At 40.6% G+C, this 25,519-nt stretch overlaps 1 protein-coding gene and 1 pseudogene across 3 annotated transcripts in view; one reads left to right on the top strand and one right to left on the bottom strand.

Moving 5' to 3' along the window:
- WDR7 (WD repeat domain 7) overlaps positions 1 to 25,519 on the top strand; it is a 291,523-nt gene that overhangs the window by 247,412 nt on the left and 18,592 nt on the right. The gene's annotated exons all lie outside the window — the stretch shown is intronic.
- On the bottom strand, positions 5,057 to 5,789 carry LOC118978983 (40S ribosomal protein S15a-like; annotated as a pseudogene).

A 25,519-nucleotide genomic window follows, 5' to 3' on the forward strand; every position in this document is an offset into this window, starting at 1 on the left:
CCAGACTTTGTAGTGTATCCTGTTTGGATTTTTGGGAGGCCTTCTCGAAGGGTAAATTTGTGATTGCATTAGAGCTTAGCTGGTTGTTAGCTGCCCGGCCAGTCTGCTTTCCTTCCATCCGGAGCGTGTTTTCCCGGAGTGGCCCTGTTGTGGGAAGGGGAGCAGAGCAGGGTCCTCCCCCGGCGGTATTGATTTGCCCTTCAGCGATGTGCAGGGCAGAGAGGGCCTCAGGCCTCCGTGTTGATTATCTACACAGTGTCTCTGGGAGCGTTATTGACCCATTGCCGCTGACTGCCTGTGGCTCTTGATTTTTCACACCGTCTCCATGACACTCATAATAAAACATACTATCTTATTGCTGCCCAGCTCCGAGAGCCAACTGATTCAGCCTTAGACCACCGAATGTTTCTGGAGCACATTTATTGTATATGGGTGAAGGGTTGTAGCAATTTCAGGAGTCTGTCTTGTGTAGTTTTAATAGCTACCTCTATGGCAAGATTCCACACACACTATTGCATTTTTATTCCCTTTAAAAAGCCAGTCCTCCCTTTGCATATATTGTTAACGTGAAATTTTACATTATGATTATAAACTAATTTTAAAACATTGGAAAAATAAAAAGAATATTCTGTATTACTATTAGGCTTGGCATGTTGCTATAACACTCATTTTCAAAACTAAATATCGAAATGTCACAGGATTATGCTATGATTTATTACTATAGTGAATGATAGATTTCTGAAGTTTCTGATTGTATTTGATTAACATGTTTTTACTTTGCTATTGCCAAAATGTCCTCCATTATACATTTTAACGTCTGATAGGGCATCAAGTTATAGGAAAGCATGTAAAATCTTTCTTCTCAGTTATCTTGGAAGAATTTTTTCTGTTTAACTGTAATTCGTGGAAAATGGATTTCTTTGAGCATCTTTCTGTTGTATATTGGAGGTTTCACATATTTTAGTGTCCGATTATTTTAATGTTTATTTCCTGTATAGTTCCCAGTCCAAAATTAGCATAATAATAATTTCTTTGTGCCCTAAGTGTGGACTTGTGGTGTAGTGTTGCAGAAGGAGCTCAGAGATTCTGAGAAATAGGCTTGGCTTTTGTTGGTACAGGGAGAATAAAATGTACATTTCTCAGAGATGCTTTAAATATTTTAACCCACTGTCAATGCCATTACTAGTGTAAATAATGATATAGGTCAAGAGAGAGCAACTGCTCCATTCTTGCCAGAAGTGGCTGGACAGTTTTATAGGAGAGATGAGCCAAAGCAAGCCTTCCAGGTTAGGTTAGTATTGTTAGTTACTTTTCATTTGAAGTTGCCCTAGAGCATTTTCATTAGTCAGCACACACAAGTTCCTTTAACCAACCCGTTTTCAAAAAATTCAGGTTGGGGAATTATAATAAAGCTGATTTCTGCTTATTAGTATGTGTCCGACTTCTTGAATTCCTTGAACTAGGGTCTGTTTCAAAAATGTTTGCTATAACACTGATGACAGTGTGTTCAAATTATTAGTAGCTCACCTCTGGAAGATGTTAATAGTTTGACAGTTTATATCAGTGAGCTTCGCCATTTAATTTTTTAACACCTTGAAATCTTAATTTATGTGTTGGTGGGTTTAGTTTTTGTGTCTTCTTGTTCTATCAAATTTTAGTAGGTAGGGTTTCTGTTTCAAGGATATGTGATTTTCAAAATGTATATTTTTTTAAATATTAAACTCATAAAATAAGAGTTTTTAATTAAAGTTTTTAGCATATAGCACAGCCTCCTAGATTTGTACAAAACCCCAAGCAACGAAACTGTCTCTAATTTGAGCCTAGTTGTTTCTCAGTTGACTGACTTTGGGTTTTTGTCCACATGGTGTAATTAGAACCCAATGACAGAAAAATCAGGAAAAGATCCCCCCAAATTAGCGTTGTTAATTCTCCTCCATGTTTCTACATGCCACACCTCACGAAGTTTTAGGACAAGTGTGATGAGAAGAGATGCAGTAAAACCTCTGTGACTCACCGGCAAAGGCCTTTCCCAAATCTAGGTACACAGGCTTAGGCAACATTTCGTTCCCCTCTGGGGAAAATGGGGAAAATGCCAGGATGCGCTTGACCCGTGGTTATGCCAGCATCGGTGGATTCAGTGCCCACAGCCCAACAGGTCTGAGTCGTCTGTGCAGGAGTCAGGTACCAGGTTTACTGTCCACCAGGTTCTCAGTGGTTGTGAGCCCTCCCGCCTGATGGTGTCTGATGGCGTGAGGTTTGTGTTCCCCGTGAGCCTGAGTGTTTCAGTGTCTTTGGATATTCAGAACCACTTTCAAGTGCATGAGGCTTCCTCTGACCGAGTCATAGTTATCAGGTATTGCAGAGGTTAAGCCTTATCATCCGCACCAAAAAAAAAAAAGGTGAGGTTTCATCAAAAACTTCCATCTTCACAACCTTTCGACCACAATTTGATGATGATTATTGATTATTTCACAGCCTTTCACTCCCGCTCTGCCGCTGCGGCCAGTCCTGATACACAGATAGGGCTGCAGTCCGGCTAAAATAAGACTCCATCTTGATAATGGACTGAGATGAGATACTGTTATTTGATAAAGATAATTGATGTTTCACAGTGAATTGGAAAGCAGCTTCAAGTGCACTGTACGTGGAGCCGTATTCCACCCACAAATATGTCAGTTGCTTATAAAAATAGAACAAACGGACTAAAGTTAAATATTCAACTACGGCTGTTAAGAGCATTTGGTGCTCTGATTTTTTTTTCTTGTTTGATTATTTTAAGCTCTAGTGAAAAAAATAAGAAGGGATATAGCGTGTTATTTTTCCTTTTTGGTTTCAGGTTAGTTTGTTAAAATCTTATATGGCGTGGGTGTTATTGATCAGCTCTCTTGCAGACTCGCTGCCTAAATTCTGTGTTTGGATCATGATGAATTACTGTCATGCATAAGCTGGGTATATTAGGTCAGAGTTAAATTTCATGTTATCGTTAATCTCTGCAACATTTTACATACAATATGAAAACACAGTTTAAATTATTGACCATAAGCATCATACCTCATGGCAAATGCAATTCAGATAATCTGTGAATGCAGGTTGCATTTCTCCTCATTTATTATTAACAGATTTCTCTAAACATAGTATGTAACTCACTGTATGTGTTCGTTCATGGTTCCTCCAGCCACCAGTTTTAGGTTGATTAAGGTATCATTCATCTTAGATACGGTTCATCCGATTTCTTTTAGTCTGATCACCTTCATAACCCCTAATTAAGCAATAAGACTTGACAGAGAGTATGGTTATCATGAGATAATGACACCCCAAGTGTGCTGTGAGGCACAGGGTTCAGCTGAGCGCTTCTAAACCTCTAGGGGTGTGATTATCTCATGATAAACATGCCACGTTGCTGCTCATCACACCACTGTTGCGTACACACGCGTAGTGCTGATGTTAGGGTGAAACTGACACCTCCTCATCCACCTTCTTGCCCGCCCAGATTGTTGGTTTCATACAACCATCGATTCAGATCTCAGACTTCTGAGCCAAAGTTTGAACCCATAAGCTTTTATTTTACTGTTTAACTAGTATCCGTTGACTCGCCATATACATCTTTGAACAAAATATAGATTTGCTTTTTTTAAGGTAAAGTTTCTATAAAAGAAAGACCTCCTGGAAAGCAAATATATTTTTTGTTGTCCTGATTTTGTAGCAGTTGGTGGAGCCCACTGCAGTGAACAGTGAAAGATCAGGTGCTCTTTACCCCCAGAGGAATCACACATGTGCTTACATGCAAATGAAGTGATTCAGGAGTTGAAAGTTCTGTGGGAAGTATTAATTGAACTTTGGGCTTGAAAAATACCCTTTAGCTTATCATTTGTCATTATCACAGTTAGAAATAGACCAGTACAGGGAAAGAAGAAAATATAGTCACTTTTGTGACTATGTTTTAATTCAGATTTCTTGTGAATTGATAATATTTCAAGAAAAAATACACTTTATATTCTTGTATAGGGTCTAATTTGGCATTGTATGTGTACGTATTGTAAAAATAACTTTTGAATATGTTCATGGCTGACTTTTTAATATTTTAGTATGAATTTAAATTAATTGTGTCTTCTAAAACAAAAAGATTTCACCAGAACTGTCTGTGATGAAGAAAATGTTCAGTATCTACATTTTCCAATATGATAACCACTAGCCACAGATGGCTAATGAGACTGTATTTTTTGTTTTATTTCATTTTAATTAATTTGAATTAAAATAGCTGCATTTGCCTAATAGCTAACATATTGGTGATAGCATAGTTCTAAAGGGGAAAAAAATAAGGAAATCCCTGAAAGTTAATCTTTCGTAAGTTCTTCTTGCACAATTACTGAGACACGAATGGCTTTGTGGATTAATAGAGTATTTTCCAAGTAATTAGTCTATGTCAGCAATGTTCAGCTGTTGTGCCACAGCATACTGGTGTGTCGCAAGAATTTTTAAAACTTGCAACACCTATTTAGTCAGGGACACAGACTTCCCTTAGATTGTCAAATTTAAAAAAGAGGCAACCACTATGAATGAATCAAAGTTATACCTACTTCATTTCTGTAAGAAGGGCAAAAAATGTATTTTGGGGCGTGCCTCAGTATTTTAGTAATTAGCGTATGCGTGCCAGGAGAGGGAACAGGGTGAAAATGGCTGCACTGGTGAGAAAGGAACCTTCCGGCCTTTTTACCTGTGTCCAGCAGAGGATCGGAGCGGCTGAGCTGGGAGCCACACATGCGTGTGGCGGTCCTTCTGCTTTTCTAGCTCCTAGTGAGAAGCACCACGCCCCAGCACCTTACACTGAATTTTAAACAGGGTGTTTTAAAAAAAGAAGAAGAAAACAGTGGTAGGGAGTTATTTTAAAATAAAAGATCCCACAGGTAAGATCATTTGATCTCCAACATTTTCTTCAAAACAGTGTAGGAAGGGGAAAGAGAATGGGCTTGTGGATGAAGCAAAATTAACCCCAAATTGGTAATTATTGAAGCCGGGTGCAGGGTGTGTCGAGATCCATTGTACTATTCTGTCTGCTTTTGTACATGTTGAAAATTTCTATAATTTAAATGCAAGTACATGTAAATACAGGGCTAATATAAATTTTTTTCCACTGAGGCATTTTATTTGTACATATGTGTTACATCCCTAGAAAAAGAATCCCAGGACTGTCCCTTCTGTGTGTTTTCGTCTTGCTTCTTCATGGTCCATGACGCCCGCTGAGGTTGTCAGTACAATGACACCAAACTGATGGGACAGAAGCAGGGTCTCCACCACTTCTCTAGACCTTTGAGTTGCACATCGGATCTGGGGCTGATCGCTCCACGCTTGTTCCACATGCCAGCGGGGTTCACAGCGATTTTTCCAACTCTGGGGTCATCGGTGATTTCAAACTCGCCAGTGCGGCCATGCTTCATCATCTCAGTTAGAAACCAGACGATGACTTTGGAGCATGGCCTGATGAGAACTTGGCGTTGGCCTCTCTTTTCAGCATTGTTGATACTCTTGAGAGTATCAGCAGGACATTCATGCGCACCATTATGGCAGCACGGAAAGATGGCAGAAAGAGCAGTATAAATATCAACATCACTACCAACAATACCTATGCACAGTTATATCAGTTATTTTACTTTAAACTCCTACCTATTTCCCCACCCCCATCTCTCACCACGCTCCCCTGCAGTCTCTGTGCTTAGGCCATTCTATTCATTATTATTATTATTATTATTATTATTAATTCTACTATTTCCTTTTCTCTTTCTCATTCCCCAGGACCTTTGCACAGGCTATTTTCTCATTTAAGGCCTCTCTTTTCTACCCATATACCCTATCTTCGTCCTTCCCTTCAATTAACTACTATTCTTACATGTTTCTAAACCCAACTGTCATTTACCATGTACTACCTCACTAGCACATTGAGTTGTAGTCATATTTGTGGGCATTAGACTGATAGTCATTCAGTTCAGGACACATCCAGACACCTGGCTGTTCACCTCCTGTTCTCTTGAGATTAGAATCAAGGTGCATGCCTTTCACAGCTTTGGATGCAGCATGGGAAGATTGTACCACCTCTCATGTGCCACCTCGTCCTCCTCCTTTGTTTTATAAATAGTGCAGGAGAAGCTGGGCAAGTGAGATTTGGATTAACCTTCAGGGAGGTGAGAGACGATGGTACAGGAGAGAGTGTCTGCTCCACTGGGAGAGGGGGTAAGAACTCTGACATTTTGGACATCACAGGCACCGATCAGAAAATGTTTGGGCCCTATGAGGCCTGCAGGCTGTCTATATATGTGGGTAGAAACATGAGTGGTTAAAAAAAGAAATGTATTTCTGTTCAATTTTTAGTATCATATACTTCTACTTAAAAATATGGTTTATTTAGCTATAGCCCAAGATATTTAAAATGTGAATCTCAATACCTGCTTTAAAATGTGTTCCCAGAAATCTCTAAGAGGAACAAAATACTAGTGGAGAGAGAGGGTCCCCTTCTTCCCATTCAATTTCTCATTATCATGAGAATATAAGACAGAAAACTGTACTTGAACAAGAATTAAATTTAAAAAAATTCTCATTACAAGTTCACATGTAATTTATAAAATGTTCAGACTATTATTGTCTTCCACAATGTACCTTGTATTATTATTTATATCATACAAACATATTTTGCCATAATGTTAGCATTTTTTATTTCTTCTTGAAGTCAATCAATCACATTAACCTTTTGAAGTTGAAGATATGAGCCTTGCTCAGTGTAAAGTAACCTCAAGCCCATGCTGTTTAATTCAATAAAGCTCTCATACTGGAAAAGAATAATTCAGCTAATCAAATAGCAGCTTCCTTTCTCCTTACCTGTCTTGATTAAGCAACTGGTCGTCTGAAATCACTCCATCAGCCTGTGAGTCCATTCCAAGGTAGACATATGTCCATGGCCAAATGCATTACCCCGAACGCTTTCGCGTTGGGAAGATGGAGGGGCCAGCCTTCTTTGTGGGGCAGTAGGACACAGCAACTCAGCAACTTGTGAATTAAAGTCTGTCCTGGGGACGGACCATAGTCTGTCTTTATAAGGGGCAAGTTGTTTATGGGGGGTGGTTCTTAAACTAGGGTGTCTCAGAAATGATGGAACCCGTACCAGGGCAAATATGGGGTGTGGGGCCTGTACACGCAGCGTTCCCAGAAGAGGGAATTTGCTTATGCCAATTTTAAAATTAAAATCAAAGCTTGAGTTTTTCCAAAAGAAGAAAATAATACATATCTAACAATAGAGCGTATGAACTCACAGATAGCTCTGAGAAGATCTTACCTAATCAGGGGTGTACATGGAAAGCTTTATGGTTAGGCCCGGAGGGGCCATGTGGTAGGAATGGAGAACTGTTTCCAGTCACAGGTAGTGATTATTCTGGAAAGCAACGCAGTGAGTGCAAACCCAGTGGAGTGAAGGCACGTGGACCAGACCGCTTCGGGTCACATTAGCTTCTCCGCTCCCGCTCTGTGACCTCTCCAGGCCGACCCAGCCTATCCCAAACACATCGCAGCGCTAGGAGTTCAGGGATGGGATGGTAGAGGGAACCTGTGGCCTGCCCCTGTGTAAATCTGTGGTTGAGAGGTGCACCCCAGGTCAGAGTAGTCACTGCCCTTCCTTCGGAGCTTGACCGAGAGAAGGGGGAATGGCCTGGGCTTTCCTAGAAACGTGTACTCCCCACTCAAACCTGTATCGTGATGTGGTAGGTAGCTGACTGCCTATTAAATCTGTCTTTACGTATGTGGCAAATAAGTAGAAGGAAACAGAGCACTTTGGGGAGAAGAAAAGGAAGCCCTTAGTAGGTTAATAAACTGGCCTCTGAAGAAGGAAAGTGGAAAACCCTCTTGAGTGATTTCGGAAACACTCAGATTGCAGAAATATGTGCCTGTAAGCCTAAGAAATGATATCCGATGGCAAGAATGTGGGATTCAGAGAAGACAACTTTTTCTCAAGTGTCTACCAAATAACTTAGCTCTTATGAAAGAACAGTTTGGCATGTGGATGCCAAGGTTGACATAGTAATCAATTTAATTTTTTCTTTTCTTTTTTTTTTTGGAACGATGCCATTTGCTATAACAAGATGGGGCTGCCTGGAAAAAATGGAAAACTTGCTGACCACTCTGGGAAGCCACATACTGTGATTTTAAAGTTTTATTATCGTAAAAAGTGTGACGTCGTGTCTAGGGTAAAGGCTCTTAAAAAAATTGAATTTGTATCAGAAGAAATGCAGAAATGTATCTCATTTACCAGGGTAGGCATTTTCAGCTTTTAACTCTGTAAATGCTCCATGCTAAGTGTGTTAGCAAGGCACTTTCTTCAGGCTGTCCGAAGGAGCTTCTGTCTGGGGAAGACGGTGAGATGCGGGGGTGGTGGGTTTTTTCTCTTCGCCCTAATTTATAGGAAAGCCTTTCACAGGAAGGGTATTTTCCTGTAAAGTGATCAGTCATCTCCCAGGATAACTGAATGCATGCATCTCCACATTACTGAATGCATGCCTGGCAGTGATTGGGCAGATAAATTGCTGTCAGTCAGTTGTGTGGCAGTCGCTTAGGGAAACAGACTCTTCCTTGCTAGTGTATCATTCATTTCACATTTTTGTTTATTAAAATGGAACCAGTGTGATTGCTCATCCATTGCTACAAAGGGGGCAATTTTCTCTGCGGTCTACGTGAGTTCTGTCAGCTCTGTTGAAGTAAGTGGAAGTCCTGGAAACTTGAGACTTTCTGAGTTCCTTCCTTTTCAACTATTCTGCTCATTTCCAATCACTAAAAATGGTTTCTCATCTTCTTAAGACTAGGAATTTATTCAGTATGCCCTGGGAATATTTTCCTAGTTAGTGTTTTCTTTCCTAAAGTTTTCCATGAATAATCTAGTTATAAACTCTGGTGACACTGGCTGAGTACATTTGCACTTGCAAGAGCATTAGCTCATAGGCTCTGTGATTTTAAGGAGTAGAGTAGCAAGGTTCTCAGCATCCTGTGTTGGCAGATTATCCATGAACCATGCCTTACAGTGGCCCTTATCAAAAAAATTGGATTGCATGCCACACTAGCACACAGGGACCCTTCCAAATCTCAGCAGAGCCTCGCTGCATTCTGGCACCCATCCACGAAGTCCTGGGCTTCGGGATTGTAAGAAGGGCTTCTACCAAACTGACCACTGCTAGACAGTATTAAATTTCTAAGGGGTCACTAGTAATTTATTAGTTTATTCAATAAATATGGCGGGAAGCAATGGCCCATTACTCAGATGAATTAAATTACCAAAGTACTAGAATTTAAATTGCTAAAACAATTTTGTTTTTTTAGCTGCATGCCAAATATCTGGTTCGTTGAAATAATATAAGCTAGAGTATAAGAGACAAAGCCACTTTCTTTTGAAATTCGGACTTCTTGATTTTCTGAGCCTGGACCGATGCTAAGGATGTTAAATTCTGAAGGCGATGACCGCGCGCTCAGTATCAGCCTCCAGCTGCAGGGTAAACGAAGACGGCGGAGGACCCTGCCCATTTCCTTAGCGGTGAAATTGAACTCAGTAGACGTTTCCTCTTCAAAATGGTTGTTCCCTGGCAAAAATAAGTTTATAGACATAAAATTTGTGACTTTTTAAAGCATGGTATAAATGATTATGGAATGTGTAGCATTTATTTTGGGGCGGGGGGCGGGGAATTGGCTGCTGGCCAGCTCCGCCTCCTGCTGGGACGAGATCTACTGCGGCTAAACGTGTTCCAAGCCAAACTCGATCTATTCACAGTGAACACCCTGGGATTACATGAAAGTCCGGCTTTCTTCTTAGTCACGTGCATATCGTCTCTTCCGGAACCACGCGTACTTCTTCCTGAACTCAGAGATTTGCTTTTCTTTCATCCCCTACCCCCAGGTGTCCGCCTGAAACTCTTCAAGTGTAGTCTTTTATGCCAGAAAGTGTAACAGAATTATTTCACTTGAGAGTTCATGGGAGGTACTAGAACCCATTTGGAGGCTTCCTATTTCTGAGCTTCCCCCCCCCCCCGCCCTCGCTCCTGTCTCTGCTCAAACCCCAGCTTCAGTCACAGCGTCAGCTGTGTGAGCTGTGTGATGGGAACATAGCAGGGATGCCTTTCCCAGGATCTGCTCTGGGAGCTAGACCCGAGTCTGCAGCGAGAGGGTGTTCTGTCTGGTAAGGCCGGTGGAGGAACTCAGACCGCCCCCGGGTGGCTCTGGGAGGTACTGCACGCGTGGAGGCGGGGTGCTTGCTGCTGTGGGGCGTTCGGACTTGAGATCAGTCCATTGAGAGGGTTGTGATGAGAGATTGGAGCGTCAGCGTCTCCCATTATTTAAAATGAGCCCAAAAGTGTTTAGTAAGAACCTCCCCACTCACATTCATTCACCCATGTCCGAAAGGAGAGTGTTCTTATGAAACCTCTCGTAAGCCAGAATGGTGTAAAGAGAGGATGCGGTCACCGTTAATGTATATGGAAACATTTTTCGCATTCCCAGATCTGAAAGTCAACACAGGTACTACGCCTTTATTTTGTTCACCACAATCAAAACACGTAATTACTTTGTGCTTTACATTGAGTGTAACACCCTTACAAGTTCTCTTAGGCTTTTCTGATGCTGTAGGACACATGTTGCTAACGGGTGCACAAAATAAATTGAAAAAAAGTACAGATGCTCACAGACACAGTTCAAAGCCATGGCGGCTCCAAGCCGAGATGCCGAGTGTGGGTCCGGGGAAGGAGCTGGGTGGGGCCACTCCGCTGCCCTGGGCACCCCGCCTCAACCCCGGCTCCCTGCAAAATTCTCTTTTGATTTCTCTCAGTTTGCAAAATCCAGTCCTAATGTAGGTCTTTCTTAATAGCGAAGTGGTATAAAGCAAACTTTGGTAAAGTAAGAAAACGTGATATTTTTTGTAGCACGAATTCGTTGAGAATCTGTTTCAGCTCCTAAGGAGCTGGTAGCCAAGCATCTACACTGCATGAGAACTCGTCACTACTCTTATTTTTTTAGGTGAATCTAACCAAAAGGGAAGAGTGGATTCCTTTGTTCATATACTTAGAGACAGAGGAAAGAGGACTTCTCTTAGACCCTGGGGCTTTTAAACCGACTTTTAAAAATAATTCATAGCCCTGGCTGGTGTAGCTCAGTGGATTGAGTGCGGGCCTGCGAACCAGAGGATCGTGGTTTGATTCCCAGTCAGGGCACATGCCTGGGTTGCAGGCCAATTTCCTGCAGGCCAGCTCCCAGCAGGGGACGCACGAAAGGCAACCATACGTTGATGTTTCTCTCCCTCTCCCTCCCTTCTAAAGATAAATAAATCAATAAATAAAATCTTTAAAAAAAAATAAAATAAAAAATAATTCATAAATTACCAAAAGCATTTAAAAATTAAATGTTCAGAAAGAAAGTTAAAATGCTAACATGACCATATTTACCAGAAGATTAAATTTCTTAATGCAGAAATGCAAAGTTTATAACAGTTTTGACAAATAAATGAAGCCCCAAAAATGTAAACTGGGAAATAAATGAAATGAGGCTAACTTGATGGATTGGTAAATCACGCAGAATTAGATGATACCTGGTAAAGATGTTATTTCCTCCCTACTTTGGGGCAGTTGATCCAGGGGGGAGGGTCACTCCCGAGAGAGTTAGAGATGCCCAGAGCCTTTCACAGGGGAACACGGGAAACCACCTCATTTCTCCCTTCTGCTCTGTGAGCCAGTAGAAAACGGGGCTTTGGCTCCGTGGCTTCCCCAGCAGCAGGCCGTTCTGCAAATGCACCCATGTTCTGTATTCCTTTTAGCCGGCCATGGGCCCGGGAGCATTTAAGTGTTTTGGGGTTTTTTTAACACCTTTTTAGTATTTCAGTTGAGACGTAGAAAAAAAGCATCTGATGTTCTGTTAAAATTATCTGCAAATAGCCTGAAAAAAATAAACTGGATTTTTCCCATACCTAATGTAGACCGGAATCACATTTAATTTTTGTTGAAGATTTTATTTATTTATTTTTTAGAGAGGGGAAGGAAGGGGAAAAGGGAAGGAGAGAAACATCAGTGTGTAGTTGCCTCTCATGCGCCCACTACTGGAGACCTGGCCCACAACCCAGGCATGTGCCCTGACTGGGAATTGAACCCATGACCCCTTGATTCTTCACCGGCCAGCACGCAATCCACTGAGCCACACCAGCCAGGGTGTAATCACATTTCTTAACTAGAAACAGTTTCATATGAGTTTAATGTTAGTGAAAGCTATGGTATATAAATCTTTAATTGCCTGAGCATCGTATAATTAATGACTTTCATGAGACCTTAAAAAAATCAGATTAAAAACAAACCTGGATTAAACAATGAATTGTTCAGAGGAGAGGAAGCAATTACTTTTCAGAAACAACATATATCCTTCTCCATGGTGTCCAGCAGAGTGTTTTCAAGTACGGTTTGATCAATAACCTCACAGTAGTGGCAGATATAGAAAAGAATAAATGTTTATCACACTTGTAAACATCGCAGGCAGAGCTGAAGCGTGTGCCGGGAAGACAACATGCGTTCTTGAGTCTCCCTGTGGATCAGACCTGGGGGTGGGGAAAGGGCTCGTCTGCTAGGTTGGGGGTTCATGACCAAAGCTAAATTAACAGTGCATTTTTATTAGAAAGATCTGTGTGCTTCTCAGATGTTCATAAGGAGTTATGCTCGATTGTCCAAAGGGTGTTTCATTTCAATGTGTATAGATAACCCGGGTCTTAGCAATCAAAGGGAGTTAGGAAAAACTTGCTTATTTGTGGTGACTTAAAAACATAATCAAGCTTTTGAAAATCATTTTATTCCTTATAAAAAATATTTCTTAATTCGTCTTGGGATATTTTGGGCATGTGTACTGATCTCTGGATTCCAGCTTTTTCAAAGGAAAAGACAAATTTCTTAGATTAGATGCAGATGAGCAGGTAGCTTCCGGCGAAAGGAGAAACACAGTATTTATAGCAAGAGCCGAGGTTGCTGGCAAAGGCAATCAGCCTTCCTCATTTTCAGTTTGTTCTTTCATTCAGTCATGTGCCCTCTAATTAAATAGTAAATGTGTGTGCGTTTTCCTCCTGATTCCAGTTTAGAGAAGCCATTTTCTTTTCTGATAATCTTTATAGGAAGGGTGAAGAGCAGGGGACAGAGTCACCTTCTTATTATGTGTTGTTCTCTTTACGTCCCCTGGGAAATAAAGCATTTAGGCGTGGCAAGTCATCTAGGCAGGAGAATGCCAAGATCACGGGGTGGTTCTGCAAAAAATACTGTAGCATCCAAAGCCCCACTGCCGAAGCAGCGAAGGCCCAATTTCCCTGAGCTTTTGTGCGCCTCCCTGCCCCCCAGACCCAGGAGAGGTAGAGTTAAATTGCATGTCTCCATGGAGTGGTCTTGGACCACTTTCACCTGGCCTGGGGGATGCAAAGGCCAAGTGCTACTTTCTCTGGACATGGGTATTTGACACTGAACCTGCTAAGCACAATGTGGGTGTTTTCTGGTTTCTGTGTAATAAAATGGGGTCCGAGTAAACTCTCTCAAACACATGAAGCACACTTGATGTGGGACAGGGTGCTCTGTGGGGATGGAGTTTGAATTCTGTCAGCGTATTTGCAGCCCCTGTGGCCTTTGGTGGCTTCGAGTTAACCCTTTCCCTTCCATACTGCTTTGCTGTGCTGTTTGCTTTTATAACCCCACCTGAATAGGATTCTGTTACAGAGCAATGATTTGAAGCCGAAATGTCCATTTAAATGAGTTAATCATCATATCATATAGAGAAGTCTTTGTAAAATGTTACTAAAAGCAAGTCACTAAAAAATAAAATTTACTAAGTTGTACACTTAGGGAATCATCTTTTTGTCCAAAGAATAGTATTTTGTGGATTTGAATGCCACTTAAATGGCTACTTACACAGAATGAGAAAATATCTTTAAAAAATGCAGAAATAATGCATACATGAGAACTTGCAGGCCTAGCCTTGATTGTTCCAAGTTCTTCACAGTACATTGTAGCACTTAATAGCTAAGGAAAATACTCTTTTAGCACCAGTATCCCAACCAAGTGGCAGTATGAATAAGGTGTCATACGGAAAATACAGTCATTTATCCCCTGCTTTCCAATGTCTGGGGACGGCCTCTGTACAAAGAAGTCACAGTTATGAGACTGTTAGAGGGTCTTATAAAATATGGCGTGAGAATGTTTACAGATGACATCAGTGAAATAAAATCCTGATTGTACGGTCCTTTAGTTTAATGTGAGAATTCGTGGCAAGTAATGGTGGAGTTGTAAGTCTCCCCATCATCTTCAACACCCGTCTTTGTATTGTGTGCTAGAAAAAAACCACGGGAGAATTTAGGATTGGCAGAATGTTTCCGAATATAGAAATATAGAAAAGTTAAATTCATTGGGTAGGTGGAAATGTGAGAGGTAGGTACTATAGGAATAAGTCAATATTAGGAGATGATATAAATGAAATGGTGAAGATGGATTATATTATTAAACCTCAGCTGGACAGGAAGAGTAGTCCACAGAACTCTTAAACCCTTGTGTGGAGATGACTAACACAATAGGGAAGGAAAGTAAGAATTCTTTTCCGTCTCTCCCCTTGAGGTCCTTATATTAGTCTGGGGCCTCTAAGTCCCTGAAAAATATCTTGAAAAGAGGGTTCAGGAAAAGAAAATCTGTTCAGAAAAATGTAGGCCAGGGGAAAAAAAAAACAACAACAATGAAGGTTTTCTTTGTGTTGACAGCTGAGAAAAGATTGAGATGCATTAGGGTGGAGAAAACAATCAAGGAAAAATAGCCAAGACTAGAGAAGAGAGTGTAATCCTTTTGCACTATGATCTTACACAATAGACTCGACAATGCAGAGGGTAGAAGGGAAGATGACAGGAAAAATAGAAAACTTCAGCTAACTACCCAGCTAGGGCAAAGTAGAGCTTCAGAAGCCCTTCTGAGCCCGAACCGCTCACCCTGTGGCCTTGCCAAGGCAGTTCCCTGACCAGCGGGGCCCCGTGCCCTCTGCCCTCTCTCCTCCATTGGCAACACTGCCTCTCCTGCAGTGGCACTGGGGACAGTGGTCCCTGTGGCAGGTTCCCTGCAATAGCCCTGCGGCTGGCTGGCAGATCAGAGTCTCCTGTGCTGGGGAGTGGTCTCAGACAGGAGAGCTGGGAGTGTCCAACTGCTTACAGAGTCAGGGTTAAGAGGTACCCACGGTACGGAGACATTTGGGGAGAATGCCAGGAAGCTAAAGTCTTCATGGCAGAGTCCTTTTTAATGAACTAGAGTTACATTCCTGCTTCTCAAAGCCTGTCATGCAGAATGTATTCAGTGGTGAAGAGTGGGCTTCGTGAGCAGTGCTGTAGTGCCTTTTTGTGTCTGATTTCACCGGTGCTCTCTTGTTTATTTCTTGTTTTTCTTAATTAATACAGCGTGACGTAAGGATGAAACAAAACATTGCTTTTTTTCCTTTCTGTATTGGGTATTATTTTTGTTTTCCATGCCCCTTTGTTGGGTGTTGTTTCACTTCTTTGTGTCATATTCTGCAGACAGATTTATTTTTTCTAATAGGCCCCAATCATTCTGTTCCCCAGTGGTTTTGTAAACTGCCTTTCTGGGAAAGGATCAGTGTGTTGAAACTCGGTAAGCAGGGAGGGACAGCAGCCCCTTAACTGGGTCGCGCACACGCTTGCAGGGAAGTGAGAGTCCATTCAGAACTCTGTACCCTGACCCAGGTCAAGTGTGTGGATCGGTGTTTTCCTGCAGCTTGACTGTTCTTCTGGACAGTGTTCAAAAGTTTTCCTTGTATAAAAGCTAGACTGTTTCAGTGCTGTGCTATTTATTAAAAATAAATCTTCATGTATTTCTGGGGTAGAATCCTTCATGTGGGGATATTTGTATTAACAATTCTAGAATTTCTAAAATATATTTCCGAATCTTTACCTTTAGAACGGACTATACATACTTGTAGACAGTAGCAGATGTAAATTTAGGTTTAGGACTTTCAAACAAAGAAGGTAAGACTGGTTTGGACCAGCAATCCTGAATCGATAGCCAGTATTGTACATTGAACAGAAATGTGTGGCTTATATTAAGAAGGAAGAAATATCTTTTGCTGCGTGCACAGATCTGCTACAGAGTGATGAACAAGAGTTCGAGGAAAAGAACTCTTCCAGAGGGTTTACGGGAAAGGTGCCCTCATTGAGAAACGGCAGGCTGCGGTTAAGAGCCCCCCAAGGGAAACTGGGGGAGCAGTGTCCGCCGAGACCCGATGAAAAACTAGAAAACGCGTTCCAAGGGACAGCCCGAGCCTCCTGCTCTATGTAATTAGCCCTTCGTGTGGCCATTTCTCGCCACTTCTGGGCAGTAGCAACAAAAGCATCAGTTAGTACATAGCTCACTCTCCCCTGGTAGATCTGTCTTGCTGCATTTACATATTTGTAACTGTTTCAGTGAGGTGTAATTTACACATAAGAAATCCACTCACTGTAAGTGCACAGTTTGATGAGTGATAGCAAATGTGGGCAGGCTTGTCACCACCACGGCTGTCAGAATAAGAAGCCATCCATCAGCCCGGAGGTGTCCTTCTTCCCCTCCCCTCAATCTCTGGCAATTGCTGATCCTCCTGTCACTGTGGTTTGGCCTCATTGAAAATTTCATGTAAGTGGGATCATAGGGTATGTGGTTTTCTGTGTCTGGCTTATTTCATTTAGCATTAGGTTTAGGCTCATCCACCATATTTTCAGTCTGTTTCCTTACTCTCCACTGATACTGGACTCCCGGAAACAGAACCCCAAATCCGAACCCTAACTAGAAAACTGGGCCCATTTACAGTGGACCAGAAATTGTTTAGCCACATTAGATAAAGAAAAACCCCAAACAAACAGTTACTGGAACAGTCATTATTTTTGGAGCTTATACTTATTCACGGCAATTCTTGTTTCCTTTGTCTGTTCTCTCCTAACATGCTTCCTAGTATCTGCATTTTTTAATTAAAAGAAAAAATTGTTTTTGTTTTCTACATTTTGTGGTCTTTTCACATCTCTTACAATCATGTATTGTGACCTGCAGTGTGTTAAATGGTGACTAGAAATCAGTGAGTCAGAAAATCCTTGTATGAAAAAATAAATACCACTTCAACCTATATGTGAGTGTATTATGAATCTCTTTACAGCTATGACTATAGTTACAGTCAATTATCTAAGTGAATGAACCTTTGTCTGCTTCCTAGAAAAAGGTAATCTGCATTGAGACTAATTATCATAAAAACATAGAACAGGAGTTATGCTGTGCTCAGATTTTAGCTGGATGCTTCTTTTAAAAGGATCCAAGAATGTTTTCTAAACTGTGCATCTACAATGAGTGTTTATCTGCCTTCCACACCTCAAATTATATCATTATAAAAGTAGATCGACTGGGATATGAGCAGAAAGTATCCTCTGTTTCTGAAACATTTCTTCCCACAAATGAAGCAGACTAAGAAGAGAGCGCAGGAACTTGCGGGCGGCCCCACTCAGTGATGCAATAGCATATGTAATCGTGCCTTTTCCAGACTTGTGCAGAATGTCCTGGAACACTTGAGGGGCTGCAGCTGGCACCTCATTTCTTCTGGATTAAGTTCGGTCAAGAAAGAAGCTGCCTCATTTTCTAGTTGCCATTTGCCCAGGAAGTAAAAGCAAATTGTAATGAGGGGATCACAGCAGGAGAACCTCCTCCCAAATGAGAGGCATGTATTGACTGGCAGCCAGCACGCCATTTCTGTGATGAATGTATTTTTACACACTGCTGTTCCAGGTCATTCAGTGTTGTCTATGAGTGTGTGGCCATCAGACACCATGCAGTTCACATTCAAAACACTCCTAATAATCAGTGTCAAGATGCCTTACTAGAAAAAAAAATCAGCCATTAATTTTAGACAGCATTTAGGGAGATTAAACATCTTTACATTTTTACTGTAGTTTTTGTCTTACTGTTGTTGAAAATTGACCAGAAATCAAAAAGGGCATAACTTTTGGAGACAGTCGTGAAACATATTTATGCAGATTTATTATAGTGTTCAGAGATGCCAAATTTGAACATGAACACACCTCAGTAATCAGCCCTTCTTTGTTCTGTATTTCTTCAGGTTGCTTTTTTTTTTTAATTTAAAGAATTAAATTTAAAAAAAAGAATTTATAATCTTAAGAATTCTGAGACAAAACTATTTTCATTTTAAGACACCTACCATACATTTGAAATAGCTTTTTTGTTAAAAATACTCAAAAGAACATTTGCTTTAAGATCTGCCCAAAGCTAAAGAAAATGTTTTCACTAACTTTGACCATAACAGTTACATTTTAATAAGTACTCTAAGTATTTGGAGAGAAAAATGATCAAATTATTGAATGATCAAATTGCCGTTCTTAATTGAAAACTAAACCACATTTATCTAAATATAAAATGGCAAAACATGTTGTTATCCAGTTTTCAATCTGTGTGTAGCAAAAAGGTTTAGATGTGAATCTAATATTAAATAACTGTACTTTTAAAGTATAGAAAATGTGATAATTTGGATCACACAATGTCTGTCAGTAAATACTTCCTAAAATGTTTTCGGGTTTCCAAGTCCTTCCCACACTGTGTTCACGAGCCACGCATGACCGCCGAAAGCCACACGGCCCTTCGCGGCCTGAATTCAGTCTCATTCTCCTTCCGCGGTCAGCTCTCCACCTCGTCCCTTGTACCATAAATCCTAACCACTTTGAAGGTTTTCTGTTTGTTCTGACAAGATTTACTGTCTCTCCTCCAGGCCCTTGATTCTGTGACACCTTCTACATGGAATCCTCTTTCAGTCTTGACTTTAGCTTAGAACTTGGGCTGAATCCAGCCTCTAGGGGTTCCAGACAGGTGACCTCATGCTTTTCTCTGACATCTCACAGACTCCTGATGCCTAGTCACACACAGATAACCCCTGCATATCTAAAGACTTGAGAACTCCTAAGGTTCTGGCATCTGCAGTAGCTAATTAAGCGCCTAGTGTCTGACTTGGATCTCAAAATGCTTTCCCCTTAAAAACTTACAAATAGTGCTTAGGAGGTTGAACTGGCACTATGCACTCAGAAGCATTAAGAATTCTTAGGCTTTTGAAAGGTGTCCTAGAAATCCACCTGCTACTGGCAGCCTTGCCGCTGTGGGTAACCGCCTTCAACATTCCAAACAGCTGAATTCCGAACAAATTGTAGGACCTCGTGCTCGATGACCGCCTGCACGGAAACACCCAGCCTGCCTGGGGAAGAGCGTGGACCGCACAGAACTAAAGATGGAGCGGGTCCTTGTTTCTTATCCCTGATGTAAAAGTCATCATCAAGAATTTAAAAAACAAGAACACTCTTACAAAATCAGTCTTTTTAACCTCTCATGCATCGTTTGCCTTTCTGTGTGCTCTGATTTGAGGCTTTGACTTTTTCCTGTGTCGATTAGGAAGCATGCACCAGAAGTTTCATTCCATTTTAAACCTTCCAAAGATCCAGAAAGGGTATTTTCTGTTCTGTTTTAACTCGTAGTCCAACCTTGAGTTTGAGGATTTGCGGCGGTTTTAGGGGCACCCTTAGGTTTCCTGGTTGTTTACTTTGTAGTCCAACACAGTTGCAAACCCTGACACCTGGATAATCATAAATTCGAAATCTGTAAGTGCAAATAGTTTGTAGTGTTGCCGCCAGCAAACTTAATGTAGCAGTGATGTCTCTAAATGTTCATCTCAGCTGACCAGCTGACTGCGATGAAAGCATTCGCCATAAACCTGGCGTCATAATATTACTAAAAAGCATGTTTCTTCAGGTGTACTATTTTGTTTGGAAAGAAGCCTCCCCTTAAAAGAGCATGCCTGCCTTCGATTGTTTGTTGAAAATGGTGAGTCTAATCATTTCCAAGCTATGCAAGCAACTGATATGTGTTCAATGATTTTAAAAAAGAGAGAGAAGCAAATCTGGGCTGAGCATACACTTAACCATATCATGCACACTTTTAATTTTAACTTTTGAAATGATCTGACAGCCAGGAGTCACATCGCTGAACAAATAAAATATTTTTATAAAAAATAAAATTATGCAGAGGAATACCAAATTGCTTCTACTAGAAAAAACTGGTAAACTTTATTATTTTCAAGACACAGTAATAGAAAGTCTGCAAGGATGTATGCCAAGTGGTTTGTGGTGGTTCTCCTAAGGCATAGAACTTGAACGGTAAGAATAGTTCGATAGAGTTTTTCATTTTATTAAAGGTACTTCAAAAAGTGCTGGGATTATAGGTAATTTTTCTTTTTGTGTGTTATTGTCTATATTTTTCAAAAAATCCTTTAAAATAAAAATCATGCTTCTATTAAAAATCACTTTTGCTGCCCTGACTGGTGTGGCTCAGTTGGTTGAGCATCAGCCTGCAAAGCAAAAGGTCACTGGTTCAATTCCCTATCAGGGCACATGCCTAGGTTATGGGTTCAGTCCCCAGTCCGGGCACATGGAAACACCTGGCGTGTCAATCAGTGTTTCTCTCCCTCTTTTTCTTTTTCCACTCCCCTCTCTCCAAAAATAGATATAAAGAAATAAACTAAATTTAAAAAATAAAAATAAAAAATCACTTTTGCTAATGCAAAATTTATATATATAATCCATTAGGCCTTCAGAAATGGGTCCAAACCGCCTTCTTTATACACTTACTCCTAGGAGAAAGACATCACTTTAAATGGAAGGCTTTTGCTCAAGTTTAATATGCTTTTGCTCAAAAGTGAATAAAAGTAGTATCCATAGTGTTGAGTATACTCATAATTTTGTCTGCAGTAAGGCACAGAGTGTTAAGACACACGTCTGTGGGCCACGTACATGATAGCAGTTGAAACCACATCACTAACGAAGTGCATTCCGAGTTAGAAACAGACGGAGCTTCACACAATTCCTATTTTCTTGGGAAGAATGTCAGTGAAGACACCAAAGCGGCCTGTCCCCCTCACAGATCGCGGGTATTTGGCTGTGTGGCAGGGCTCGAGTGCGACAGGTGGGCCCGAAGTGCTGATTTCCACGTGCCCCCCAGCATTTTCCGTCGGCAAGTATTAGTTGCTTATTAAGTGCTACAGAGTTTGATGGTCCAAATACTGAATTGCACAATGAATTGGCCTTTTAGTTGGCTTATCATTAGGCAGTATGATCGCATTAAAGATACAGAGGTTTCAGCCAGCCGTCTCCCCCTCTAAGCTTATCAAATAGGTACCCCTGCAGAGTGTAGTCTCAGCGATAGGCTGTTTAGTTCATTTTCCTTCAGATGTAAGTGGGTTCCCTTTAACCAGACCTCGGGGAAAGCTCGTTGAACGTGCCTTGTGTGACTCTGACTGGTAGTAAAGCACCCAGTGTGCCCCGCATTGATTCCCATTTATGATCTGGTGAATCACTGAGATTTCTGTCCGAACCAAACTGGGAATTGTGATCATTAATATGAGTTTTTACAAGTTATTCATTTGGTTAAAATATTTTTCCTTTGATTTTTGAATGTATGTGTGTATATATACATACCTACATATGGATATATCAAAATGAGCTACCAAATGTGTGTGTACGTATATGGCCACACAATCACAAATATATATGAGTTTCATTTTCATTTCTATTTGTTGTCTTTCCTAATGTTTAATGATATTTCTTTTTTTGTTGTAATTACATTCAGAGAACTATTAAGTGTATCATATAAGGACCTTCCTGGAGAATTAAAATTTGTGCTTAACTGATGAAATTTAAGCAAAGTTAAAATTACAGATATTGGAACGTCAGTTTTGGCCACTAATATCGCTAGTCTGGAATTATAAATTTAAGTCTAATTCAAATACATATTTATGATGCCAGAAATTTGACTTTCTCATAATTTATTTCCTGATCCCAAATTAAATAATTATTACTTGATAAAGGGTTAGTATTTAAAAGATAAAACAGTATCAAACTTCAAAGCAATTTTGTTGGTGGCTACAGGGACCCATCACTAAATTCCCTATAATGTGATTTGTGCGTTGGAGACAACATTGGAATCTTTCACTTGGAATTAAGATTATTGGCTACAACCCAAGATTTCAAATCTGTAATTTGTAAAATAGACCCAGCCCCTTTTTCTGGGCACCCCCTACTCGTGCGGTGCCCTCTGCTGTTCCGCCCTCATCCTTTGGGTCTTCCACTCTGTCTCCGTCTTCGTGGGTTGTCGCAAGCACTCAGTCACTGACAGATACCCCTGGAGAGACCCCTGGACACCAGGTGCAGCGTTGGGGCAGGACCTGTGCCTCCAGCATCTGCATGTGCAACCCACTCCCAGCTCTTTCTCCTTCCATCACCCTTTGCCTGAGCTGCAGGCTGTTCTCTCTCATTTCCTGACATGCTGTGTGGGGCGAAAAGTCCGTTGGCAGTGTGAGTGCTGGAAACGGAGTTTATTCTTGTGTTATTATATTATGTATCAGTCATTGTATTATTTTCCATACAAACAACTGTAAACCTACTTTTGCCTCACCCTCTGTTTCCAATTACCTGCTCACGTCCTCCACCTTAATACCTACTTGTCGCCAGTTAAGACCACTATTTCCCCAAATGAGTTCCCATGTACCCCTCGTTTCCCCCTCATTTGCTTTCTCTCACGCCTCCCCTTCCCCAGTAGCCGCATTGCCACCCGCCAGTTTGCTGTCTTTCCTGTCCATGTCCAGCTCCTCATTCAGTTCCTCATTTTTCTACTACATTCACCTTCCAACCAGTCCTTTTTTTCTTTTCTTTTTTTTTTAAAGTTCTTCTCTCCTCCTTCCTCTGCCAGAATTTTAAAACAAGTCTTATCTGACCGTTCTCTGATTTGAAAACTTAAAAAAACTCCCTATTGACAATGAACTCCGTCCAAATTTCTGGGCACAACAGAAACCTGGCTGTAACAACCTTGTGGCCTCTCCCCTGAACCCTGGCTCTGCCTGACTCCCCCTCCCCCCTGCTCGCCTGTTGGCGGAGCAATGGGAATGCTCACTGTTTTCCTGGGACTCTCTGACACCTTCATTCTCGCGTGTTTGCTTACACTCATCCATCTGTTTAGACCTGGGCCTTTCACGTCTTGTCCTTCTGGCCAACTTCTCTTCCTGCCAAGCTCAGCTCAAATACCATCTTCTCTCTGGGCCTTGTCCTGACTGCTCCTGCCCCTGTACAGAAATTGCTGCTTGTTCATCTGCATTTTTATGTTTTCTTTATACCATGTATTGCACTGCACAGTAGTTAGTGGGTGCTTGCTGCCAACCTGTGTCTCTGCCCTCCTTAATGGGCTGGCAGGGGCCCCCTCTTATCTTTGGACTCCAACATCTACCACAGGGCCTGGAACATGATAAACTCTCAATAAACCTTAAGTACATTTGTGCTAAAACTCATAATCGCATGAAGTAGGCCAGACAGATAGCATCCTTATTTCACAAACAAGCAAATTGTGTTTCAGAAACTTTTGCCCTTTCATAAAACTGCCAAGGACAAATTTTAATCCTCTAGACAAACATGGGGTAATCTAAGAATGAGTCAGAGGACTGACAAGTCGTTGTTAGTGTTATTTTGCCGCAGTAATTGTTCTAGGATATTTGCAAATGCAATTGCAACATGAGAAAAATTGCTGTGTTACTGCATTGCTTTATGCTACATTAAATATAAAGAAATATTTTGAATATTACATCTGAGTTAGGAGGGCAGTTTTATACTTTTATGTCTTGGCGTTTCCTGACTTAAGAAATGAATCTTGTAATATAGAACAGCATTAATTAGGTTATGTTTCAGACTGATCTGATTTTCTGTTTTAGTAAGTTAAGGAGCCATTAAAGTGTAAAGTTCCAGAATCTGCATTATGTATTAGTATATCTGTGCTTCATTATCCCAAATATATATGAACCAAAAGGTATGGTAACGTACTGGTTAATGTATGTAGGAGTGTTAAAATTGTTTGTAATTCCTTACTTGCCTTTCACAGTTTCAAGTCATTCCTCTTTTGGATTAGTGAAAATGTTAAATCCTTTTGAAATCTCATTTTGAAAAATGCAAACTCTGTAGCTTTAGTATAATTTAGATAAGACAATTTTGTATCTCTTGTCTTCTTTGAAAAACCATATAACTATTTTATGTTAGTCCAAGTCTTAAGAATCCTTTGAATATTTACAATACAATTTTCATAGTCTGAGAATACAAAGGCAAAAAAGTTGTTCACTTTAAGACTTTAGTATGGATTTGAATAGATTTATGTTAGAAATGCCGATGAAAAAAACATTTAGCTTTGGGTCTGCTTAAATCCGAATGAAACATTGTAACTTTTTAAGCATATGTGAGTTATAATTTAATAAATGTTTTACAGTTATTTCATACACCAATATGAATATTTCATAACAATTTACTCACTATCCTTTTATTTAAAATAGGATCGCATTAGCATTCAGTGTTAGACTATCCATGAATTTAGTCACATGTTTAATGATTAATTATTCTTAAATGTTGAATTTATGAAAATGTTATGATTTGAATTATGTCTTTAGCTAATGTTTTTTCATATGTTGTCATTATTGAGCTTAGGACCCTCACAATAGTAATATACTGTGGTAATTTCATTGGCCAAAAATTGTTGATAATCATGACTTTAAATAATTGGAAGTTTGCAGTGTTTGGGATTTGGGGCAAACATAATTTTCAAAGTATAATTCAATAAAATTGATCAGTTTAACATGCAAAGAAAGGACTTAGACACGAGTAGTGAGACTTACGGGAAATTTATCCTGTGTCTCTGAAAAGGTTCATTAGGTGCATAGAGGGAGGAAGTCAGTCTGTAAGACCAGTGTGTGCATTGAACAGGCTGCGGGGACAGTGACTGTGACAGCTGAACCCTGGGGAACAAGTGTTGACTTACATGTGCAGTCTCTACCTGTTCATTCATGGACCTTTTTAAAACTAATTTTAGTCATTTGTAGTTGGTATTAGTGATAATAAAGCCTCAGTATGATAGAGATCTGAGCGATTATTGATGCCTAGAGTGCGGCAGTGAAGGGGTCTTCAAGCACTTGTGTCCAGCCCGACACCGCCTGGACCAGATGCTGTGTGTGTGCACGGGCCGGTGGCGTGTGACCCCCACCAAAACTTTCGGACTGCCGCCAGTTCCTAAGAACTACCAACATGTACACATTGACAAGCTCTCTTCATTCATCACTTCAGTTTATCCTCAGCTGATATTTCAATAACTTTCAGTAACTGAAAATAGAGTAAATACCACAGCTATTTTTAAGAAATGAAGTCTTTTTACTTGAGGACTTATATATTATAAGAAAACTTAAGATAGCTCACTTAATTATATTTATCCTTAAATCTGTTTTCCATTAAGGTGTTCAAATAATACCAAATCTACTTGTTTTTCACCCCAAATGTGTATTCTTCTCAACTAGATAGTGACAGAAAATAACTCAATTTATTGAACAGTTCCAATACCCCTTGGATTGAAAA

This window comes from Sturnira hondurensis, unplaced genomic scaffold (genome assembly GCF_014824575.4).
Source record: "Sturnira hondurensis isolate 20B ecotype Veracruz unplaced genomic scaffold, ASM1482457v3 Scaffold0001872, whole genome shotgun sequence".
In the NCBI taxonomy this organism is placed as follows: domain Eukaryota; kingdom Metazoa; phylum Chordata; class Mammalia; order Chiroptera; family Phyllostomidae; genus Sturnira; species Sturnira hondurensis.